Genomic DNA, 8,128 nt, shown 5'->3' with positions numbered 1-8,128 from the left:
CAATATCAGATTTCCTAGGGACTTCAAGGGATTTATTCAAGCTTTTCTCCCAAATTTGACTTAATTGCATCTGACCTTTCATGATGACACTGTTGGCTTGCTTTTTCCTCAAATGACTCGGACCGGGTATTGTACCATGATTCTCCATTACAACTTTCCCGGATCGTAATGTCTTAGCCTCCATAGTGACGTAAATGAAATAGAGCCTACAATAAATTTCCCAGTCTTACAAAAAACACAGTTTAAAATAATATAAATATACAAAGGATAAAAATGGGAGAAGAACTAGCAGTGCAAGTACTTTGTGGCTATATTTCTATCGGCGTATTAGCATTACCTTAAAATATAATAACACAGCCAAGTATCTAAGAGAATACAACTAATAATTCAAGATACCGGGGCCCAGCCCGGCCTACCTCGGCCACTGAGGGCCACAGAGGGCCCGCCCTTTGCCCGGGCTTAGCCCGGCGTCACCCGCGCGCGTCCCGCGATGCGCGTTACCTCAGCGCAATTTGTTCCAGCTGAGGGGGGCGTGTCAGGGAGGTTCTCAGAGCCCAACTGGCTTCTGGGCGTTGGTGTTCACTTGCCTCCTAAGCAGCCAACAAGCCCTCCACAGCGAGTGTTTCCCGCGAAGCGGGAAACGCGAGAGGTGAGTCACAAGCGCTGGCAGATAGCGCTATGAATGTTGATAGAGCGTTGGCGCTTCCAAATAGCGCTACACGATTCAGAGGAGCCTTGCAGGATCAGGCCACACAGTGTAGAAAAATGTTTTCCAAAGCAGGGCAGGCGCCTTCTTCTGCACACAGGATAGAGACTTCCAATGCTCAGCGCTGCCTCAGCGCAATTTGGTCCAGCTGAGGGGGGCGTGTCAGGGAGGTTCTCAGAGCCCAACTGGCTTCTGGGCGTTGGTGTTCACTTGCCTCCTAAGCAGCCAACAAGCCCTCCACAGCGAGTGTTTCCCGCGAAGCGGGAAACGCGAGAGGTGAGTCACAAGCGCTGGCAGATAGCGCTATGAATGTTGATAGAGCGTTGGCGCTTCCAAATAGCGCTACACGATTCAGAGGAGCCTTGCAGGATCAGGCCACACAGTGTAGAAAAATGTTTTCCAAAGCAGGGCAGGCGCCTTCTTCCGCACACAGGATAGAGACTTCCAATGCTCAGCGCTGCCTCAGCGCAATTTGTTCCAGCTGAGGGGGGCGTGTCAGGGAGGTTCTCAGAGCCCAACTGGCTTCTGGGCGTTGGTGTTCACTTGCCTCCAAAGCAGCCAACAAGCCCTCCACAGCGAGTGTTTCCCGCGAAGCGGGAAACGCGAGAGGTGAGTCACAAGCGCTGGCAGATAGCGCTATGAATGTTGATAGAGCGTTGGCGCTTCCAAATAGCGCTACACGATTCAGAGGAGCCTTGCAGGATCAGGCCACACAGTGTAGAAAAATATTTTCCAAAGCAGGGCAGGCGCCTTCTTCCGCACACAGGATAGAGACTTCCAATGCTCAGCGCTGCCTCAGCGCAATTTGTTCCAGCTGAGGGGGGCGTGTCAGGGAGGTTCTCAGAGCCCAACTGGCTTCTGGGCGTTGGTGTTCACTTGCCTCCTAAGCAGCCAACAAGCCCTCCACAGCGAGTGTTTCCCGCGAAGCGGGAAACGCGAGAGGTGAGTCACAAGCGCTGGCAGATAGCGCTATGAATGTTGATAGAGCTTTGGCGCTTCCAAATAGCGCTACACGATTCAGAGGAGCCTTGCAGGATCAGGCCACACAGTGTAGAAAAATGTTTTCCAAAGCAGGGCAGGCGCTTTCTTCCGCACACAGGAGAGAGAAGGTGTGCAATTGCGTGCAATCAGAAATAGGTAAACACTGAGAAACGTCACTCTGCTTTCCCGAGAAGGCTACCTGCAGCAGAGTGTGGCCTCAACCCTTAAGGGGGACCCCATTGAGCCCTACACCAAGTAATATCTGTGGGATCTGGGAAAAGATACGCCTGCATCACATTTTACAGTTGAGCTCCATCATTTTGTGTTACATCACTGCCAACACTATGAGATCATGTTTTAGTTAAACATATTTAAAGTCTGTTTCGGAATGAGACTTAAAGTTTGATTTATAAATCAAATATGTCATGCTTTAATTGTAAATAAATAATCATAAAGAAATACTATCCCTCACATATGTACAAAATCCACAATATGCTTCTAATAAAACCAGGGCTTTATCTGGATCGGAACCCTCCGGGTCACAGACCCTGTAGTAATTAAAATATGAGATAAAAAAAGGTCCCCTTTGGGCCCTGTATTTATGTCCTTAACTTTACAGACAAAAACAATGATTACTTTCTATACAATAAGTCTAAAACATTTTAAGGTAATTCATGTTGTTGCTCTTTATATTGTACATTCTTTACTTAATCTTGCATCCCTATGGGCCAGATGCATCAAAGGGTTTTGCCCATTCTGTGTCTATGGGAAATTGTGTTCATGCATATGGCCCTAAGAGTGTTAGTGATTTTCAGCATGTTGACTCAAGGTATGTATTTTTACAGGCAGCCGATTGCTCTTGTATAGTGCACACTTTAAATTAAGTTGGATGTAAGTATTTATAACGGCCATGACTGCGTTGTGGCTGAAGGCAGTGCACATTTTTTTCAGTGCCTGTTAGTGGGCCAAAAATGTGTTCAGAATATATGAGAGTACATTATTTGGCCTCTCGCAAAGAACACAGAGCAGTGATCACTTATGTCGCAGTTGTGATTCTATGTAATATGTGGGCAAGGTGGCACTATGGGGGAATTTTAGTTGACATGTTTAAGCCATGCCTGTGTCAGGTACCAACCCCCCTCACTTTTTTCATCACATTTAAAGACCTGAATTAAACCCACACTTTTGCTGTATTTAATTCCAGTTAATTACTGTCTAATCAAACTTGAATAAAGTGCTGTAAAGCACACATTAACCAATCCTTTGTTCATCTCGCCCATTCAACCCAAAACTCACCACCGGCACCCACTGACCCATGCTTACATTATCCACTTAGCAAAATATCAGACCTAAAGGCTAGCGCAAGTCCCTCAACCCCCTGCCACCTGTCATGTTCCAACATTCATGTCCCGAATTAATGACACATTGAGGGTGGCAGTTGGGTGTAAGGGTTTCCTTATTCATACCCAGCTCTCCCGCTCATGCAGGCATCTCTTCCCTGTCTTGTGCCCCCACTGTAAGTGAGTTTCCAATTCCTGCTTCGCTCCCTCCTAACCAGATGGGTTTCTGGTGTCCAGTCCCCTCAGTCCAGTGTGTGCAGGGTCCTAGTGCCCAGTTACATCTCATCATTATGACATCTCCCCCCTTTGTTGATAAAATAAGCACATTCTCCCCAGAGAGGGAGGAAGAGGAATAGAGAGAGAGACAAATAGAGACAGAGAGAGAGAGATAGAGAGACAATAGCTGATATCAAAAACAGCCGTTCTTCATAATCATATATCATTGTTCTTTAATTAGTCGTGCAAAACAGTTCTTCAATGAGTTGCTTGGGCTTCTGAGTCACTCTCTTGCGGCATGGGCTCTATTTTACCCAGGGCTGCTGATGACCTCGCTGTTCTACCGCAGGCTCAGGATAGAGGTGTCCATCACCACGTTAGGAGCCGATTCCTGTGGCTGTTCCGTGGTGTTGCTCTGAGACCTCTGTTTGGCAACTGCTCTTCCATCTTCTTCTTCATCATTGGACACGCTGAACTCTTTGAAGTGAGAGCTGATGCTGATTATGGAGTGCAAGTGGCATGCAGATAGTGTTCGGAATGCCTTGGCCATTTCTCCTACCAAGAACCCTTTGTTTCAGAGTCAGAGAGATCAAAACGCAGAGGGTGTCAGAAGATCAAGTTCAGGATCATGCTCTCATTGAGTTCGTCTGTCATGGCAGTAGCAAGCAGTTTACAAGCATGTGATGCAGTGTGCAGTGCTTATGGCTGATATGCTTTTGGGCACTCATTTGAAGGAGTGCAAAGTACCCTTTTTCACCGAGGGAGCAGCTTCAGTAAAGAGACCAGTTGTGGCGCCTGACTTTAGGATGGCCGCTGGGCTTCCTCGAAGCTCATAGACTGATATGCCTGACTTTAAAATAGCTGCTGAGATAATCACACTCTCACGAGATCTTATTGTGTGAAGAGAGACGAACGTGGGAGTCTCGAATAGGAACAAGGAACACTGTGGCACTTACCGCTTGTGGGACACAGCATTGGCCTCACTCCCAGGTGAGCAGGGTGGGCTACTGAGATCACGCTTGGTTGTATTTTGTGGCGCGTGACTGGGGTGGGCTCCCGATGTCACTATGAGCACGAACAGTTGAAGTGTGCTTGGGGTGGACTCCTGATGTCGTGCTGGTGCTGCTTACCATGGCACGACCAGGGTAGGCTGCCCAGCACCATGCATATGCAGGTGGATATCCTGGTACATGCAGATCGTCATCGACGTGGCTAGTGATGTCACAATTAGGTCCGGCTCTGCCACCTTTGTTGCCAGATGGCATGTCTCAGGACCCAGGTCACAAAAGAACGATTTGATGAGGCTAGCAGGTGGCTGCAAGGGTTTTCCTATTCATAGCCAGCACTCTCGGCTCATTCAGGTGTCAGCGTCTAAAGCTTGGGAGGGCAATTTGATGACCAATGCAGACCAAAGCACTTACAATAAAAGTCGCCTATTTTAGGTGCACCTTTGTCTTTAGACCAATGGATCTTGGCTGCCATGGCAGAATGGAGCTGTAACTAATTTAATTTCAAATATTGTCATCAACTTTCAGTAACTTAACGTTCAGTCAAGGATGAGAGGTTTGAAATCGTTTTGAGGCTTTATATCTCATTAGGAGATTAGTTTTGTTTTTGTGTTTTTTTTCCAGATTAATAAATTTACAGAACTATTTAGAAAAGGTTTTGTTAAAATCAGCATAATATAGACAGTGTGTGTTACATAAAGGAAATAGTCCCTATCTTAGTCTAAGAGTCTTAACCCGAAAAAAAGAACCCATGAAGAGTTCTTTTGAAAAAGAGCAAGATTCTGGAGCATTCAGTAAGAATGAGTTCCCCATAAAGAGTAGTTCAAGATGCTCAGCTGAATTCCCTAGCAAGTTACAGTAGTAAGTGTTAAATCGGTGAGAAGTAATCACAGCCATAGCTATTATCAGCTGTATAACAAAGTCTCCCCGCCAAAGATCAGGATAATAGGAAATCGCTGTTAGCAGTAGCACACAGAAATCTGGACAAGAATGAGGAAGAAAGAAAACATTAAGCATCGAGGGTTAGGTTGCATGAGAAAGAGAAGTTGAATGAATGCTCTATAACTAGGACCATGTATATATCAAAACAAATCATTTGCAACATCTAGCATGGTTTGTCCAATGGAAATGGGTCTTCCGATGGTCTGTTGTCTCTTCTCCCATTTCTCATAATAAAGATTCACGCCGGTGATCAGTTATCTAAAAGTTTCTAGTGTGTCTTGCACTAGATACATGAGGAAAAGTTCTCAAGAGACTCTTTGCAGGGCTATTCTGTTAGCTGTTGACAGTATCACATTCTTTCTTTACTTTCTGGATATGGACAATTGATTTGTTTATGTTGATACAAGTGCTTCTTTGAGTGGTGCACCTTTGCTTGTTTAAAAAAAAATCACATTGTATGTACAAAGGACTAGTCTAAAGCAATGAAACATTTCTATCAGTGAGTCTTGATGAGACCATACAAACAAATAACTTCAATAAGTTCATTACTGATCTCTATTCATTATGAACTACAGCAGAATTCATTGTTTAGTAAAATGAGCGAAGTCATGTGGTGTGAGAAAGCAAATGAAATACATCATATGGTGTGAGGAAGCAAAATAAAAAAAATCTCTTAAAACATAACAGTTTAAAGTGATAAACGATTTTACAGTTAGAGGAGTAGGTCAGCAGTTTCTGAAAGTCATTTTATTTTAATGTCAAGCAGAAGTAGACAAAATATTTTTTCAGGCCTAGTCATAGTAGCACATTAGGTATGAGCTGCGCGTTTAAAAGCATATTTTCCCTTGGTTAATGTGACATTATTTTTTTAGCACATTTTAAAGAAACATTTTCTCTGTTTTCTTTTCTAGAGATACTCAAAGTTAAGGCCACTTTCTAAAGTAAGGCACAATTTCTACATTGTTAACCAAGAAATGTGTAAAATGTATACTTTAACACAGGCACCTCTTCCCTACCTCGTGTCCCCACTGTAAATGAGTGTCCCGTTGTGTCCAGTGTCCATTCCCCTGCAGTCCACTGTGTACAAGGCCCTAGTGCCCAGCTACATCCGTCATTATGACACCTCCCCCATTTTTTCGCTCTCACTTTCTCTCTATGTCTCTCTCTATCTCTCCTTTTCTCTGCGTCTTTCCCTCTCCTTGTATTCCTCTCTTCGTCGGCCTTTCTCTGGGCCTCCATCTCTCCAATTGCCGCATCATGTATCTTTCGCTCTCCATCATTGCATAAACCTCTCTATTCGCGATTTCTCTCTACGGTCAGTCTCCCTGAGTTTGTTTTTGCAGCATGTTCTATATGTGTCAACTACTCTAGGTCACCGGTATCGCTATCCCGCTTTGTGCTAAACTCTCTCGCTGCCCCTCTCGGCCCTTCTTAGTCTCTATCTCTGTCTCTCGGTGTCACTCTTCGTCTTTCTTTTATCTATATTTGTATTTCCCTCGCCTCCTCTCGCTTTCTCTCCGTCTGCCTAAAGAACAATGTAGAGACTGACGAGCAGCTGTTTCTCCCTCCCTATCATATGCTGGATTCCAGACATCCCCAGTATCAACACGCGTCACTAATAGCCAAAAATAAACGCGCCATCTGTGCCCAGCGACGCCCACAGGATGCCAGCAGAAAGTTGGCAGCACCCTGGAACTGCAGGAGTCAAACAGGAGCCTATGAAACGACCTGTTGTGTCCCTGCGTTGATCCCCTCCACCCCCACCCCCGCTCCTCCATGTCCTTTCTCCTGTACAGTACTTTCCTCTCTCAACGTCTCAGTTCCTCGCACCTGAACACTACCTAATTACCTTTTACACACTTCCTCTCAAACTCACTCCAATTCCGTTTCTTCAAATTCCCTCGGTGCCCGACCACCTCACCGCCTTCCCTTTCTTATTCCCTGTCTACCTGTGTCTTTGCTTATTCCCCCACCCCCTCTTCAGCATCCAAACTCAATCTCAATCCATTTACATTCCTTTACTCTCCCTATTTCGTTTCCCCATTCCATTTAACTCACACTTTGAAACTCCCTCCCTCGGTCCCTTACACATCCTCACACTCTTCCCTGCCTCCGTCCTCATGCTCTCGCTCCGCAGAAAAATAAGTTGCCAGCATTTCTTTTTTATACTTTTTTTTTTACTTTTCTCCGTTTCCTCTTCCGACGAACTGCCTATATCCCTTCACTTCTCTGTTTCACTCACATTCTGTTGTACTTTTGCACTCGTTCTTTCCCATTTTTCATCCTTATTCTCTTTCTCCGTTACTTTCTGACACGTCTTCAAGCTACTTCGTGGGTGCTTTTCCCTCACTTATACCTTCACTGTCACATTCCCTGAAGCCTATCTTGCCTTTTTCCCTCCCTTCTGCGATTTTTGTTAATACACACGGATTTAGGACTACCCACCCATATCCCCTCTCACTCCCCGGTTGCTGTGGCGTAGTAAGTTAGTTAATTGAATTCCTCCATGGAGACCTGTGATAACAGGCATTGTATTTTAGGAGAACCGGTAGCCATGGTGTGAAATTCTTTCCCTGTAGTGGCCTTCTGTTCATTTATATTCTCATCTCACCAAAGCCAGCATGATCTTCTGAGCATTAAAGAACAAATAGGTGTGAAATTCTAGTGGGAAGGCATTTGGATTATCCGAAAGTGCTTTCTTATGCTGCCTGTGAATGTGTAGTAGCAAAACAACCAAGGGCCTTGACTCACCTCAGTAAGGCAGAGTCTATAAATGATAACAACCGAAACAAGAGCAAATATTGAAAGTTAATTGTCTATACTTACCTTAAGCAAAGCATATATAAATTAAACATATAGCCGCAGTTGGATTTTAATCCATCTATGTTTGTTTTTATTACTTGCAAACTTTCATTGAAACACAAAATACAAAGACT

Source organism: Lissotriton vulgaris, chromosome 5 (assembly GCF_964263255.1).
Source record: "Lissotriton vulgaris chromosome 5, aLisVul1.2, whole genome shotgun sequence".
NCBI classification, from domain to species: Eukaryota; Metazoa; Chordata; class Amphibia; order Caudata; family Salamandridae; genus Lissotriton; species Lissotriton vulgaris.
The sequence above is the reverse complement of the archived record's forward strand: the minus strand, read 5'-3'. Positions refer to the sequence as shown.